The sequence below is a fragment of the Amphimedon queenslandica genome, unplaced genomic scaffold (genome assembly GCF_000090795.2).
Source record: "Amphimedon queenslandica unplaced genomic scaffold, v1.1 AMPQUscaffold_4663_Cont23359, whole genome shotgun sequence".
NCBI lineage: Eukaryota > Metazoa > Porifera > Demospongiae > Haplosclerida > Niphatidae > Amphimedon > Amphimedon queenslandica.
The window spans coordinates 1-971 of record NW_003555026.1 but is presented as its reverse complement, the minus strand read 5'-3'; the positions used below and the strand labels follow the sequence as shown (position 1 = coordinate 971).

Below are 971 nucleotides of genomic sequence, written 5' to 3'. Positions count from 1 at the left end.
ACAAATTTTTATTACATTTTCTGATACATATTGATGTTCTTATGCTGTGTAGAAAGTTTGAGGTGATTCCGACTTCAATTTTTCAAGTTACAGCCATTTTAAGAAAACGCCCCAAGTTTAAAAAATACCCAAGGCAGTCCATAGTTTTATTTCAAAAAATGGCTCCAAAATCACTACAAATTTTTATTACATTTTCTGATACATATTGATGTTCTTATGCTGTGTAGAAAGTTTGAGGTGATTCCGACTTCAATTTTTCAAGTTAAGGCCATCTTAAGAAAAAAACCCAAAATTCTAAAAAATAGCCTATAGGAGGACATACTGTATGCATTATGATGATAAATGTTTATTCATTTATTTTTCTAGGATTTAGCTGATGCTATTTTTTGGGTTGGGTAATACTTTATGGAGAAATGAATCAATCAGGAAGACTACCTCTAATGTTAACATTTGTATGAGGAAGCATCTCTTTACATTAACTGATTATACTTCTTTTCAACTCTTCTTGGTCCCTCCTACCATATCCAGGTGAGTACATTAATACAGCTGCTTATCGGCTCATGTCAATGAGGAAACCACCCAGTCGTATGTACAGCTAGGTTTTATACTGGGGACCCTGTCTTTCCTTTTGGTCATGGACTGAGTTACACTATTTTTGAATTAAAATGGTTCATAATTATAATAATTCTTTATTTTAGTTAATGATAGGACTAACAAAATGGATAATGTTACAGAAATCGTGATCAATGATTCTGTTGATATCAACATTGATTTTGATTTCACTGTCATTAACACTGGTCCCTTGCCTAGGGCTATATCTGTACTTGGATATGTATCTTCTAATGTAAGATAACACTGATATATTAACAGTGATATCATTCTTTTATAGTTTCCTGATGCTCCTTTAAGAGAATTATTTGATTTCACTGGTGAATATGACATTTTTATTGAAAATCTCTTACAAAATAATG

General features: G+C 31.6%; 1 long non-coding RNA gene across 1 annotated transcript; it reads left to right on the top strand.

The window, feature by feature from the left end:
* The first annotated feature begins 244 nt into the window (after window positions 1–244).
* LOC109592587 (uncharacterized) lies at window positions 245–971 on the top strand. Its single transcript, XR_002190432.1, has 3 exons — window positions 245–528; window positions 699–844; window positions 890–971. It is a non-coding gene; the product is annotated as an uncharacterized LOC109592587 (long non-coding RNA).